This window comes from Octopus bimaculoides, chromosome 26 (assembly GCF_001194135.2).
Source record: "Octopus bimaculoides isolate UCB-OBI-ISO-001 chromosome 26, ASM119413v2, whole genome shotgun sequence".
Taxonomy (NCBI): Eukaryota; Metazoa; Mollusca; class Cephalopoda; order Octopoda; family Octopodidae; genus Octopus; species Octopus bimaculoides.
In genome coordinates this window covers 16,975,857-16,976,836 of record NC_069006.1, presented here as the reverse complement: position 1 = coordinate 16,976,836, position 980 = coordinate 16,975,857, and positions in this window count along the sequence as shown.

Below are 980 nucleotides of genomic sequence, written 5' to 3'. Positions count from 1 at the left end.
CACTACTGTAAGCGCACCATTGTGCGTGTTTGTATCACACACACACACACACACACATACAAAGATACGCAGTGTAACCCACCAAGTGAAATACTACCACCCTACCGCCAATCTCTTCCCCCTGCCCTCCACCCATCTCTGTAAACAATCCCATAATTTGGACAGTTCTGGTAATTGGAATCTTGTATCTATCTCTTCACAAAATAAACTCTAGAAGTACCATCCAACACACACACACACACACAAGCACACACACGCACGCACGCACAAACACACACAAGCACACATACACATTCATATACAGGCCCACAGACATGCATATGCACTTATGTAAATATATACTTATACACATGTATATATGTATAAATGTATATATAAAAACGCAAGTTTAACATGATATGAAAATAGTTCACAATTGCATATTGAGTCCATGATCAGGAAATGTTTCCCTTAAATATGTGTGTTTTTGTTTGTGGGCACGCGCGTGTGAGTGTGTGCATGTGAATATGTGCAAGCGTGTGTGTGTGTGTGTGTACGTATGTATGTATGTATGTAGTTAACGACTGAAGATGAGCAAAAATGAAATGAAAGAAGCGCTGGTTTTATGTGTGGTGACAAGTTTGCTTCCCACTACATGGTTCAGGGTTCAGTCCCACTGAAGACAGGTGGTGTAAACAACAAATGGATGTATTAGTTTAACGCTCGGGAACAGAGAAAGTCTTTGACGTTTCGAGCCTACGCTCTTCAACTGAAAGGGACACAGAAAAGAATAAGGAAAGAAATAAGGAGAAAAAAATAAATGTAGTGGTCAGCGATCTATCATGGCGAATGCCGGACAGAAGGAAATTCATAAATTTTGGGTTAAAAAAAAAACCTTTTGGACCGAAAAAGTTGAATGCCGCACTGTCAGCCTTCGCCTTTTTCTACCTAAAGGGGTATTTTAAACTCAATATATGCACGCTGTTATTTATAGCTTTATC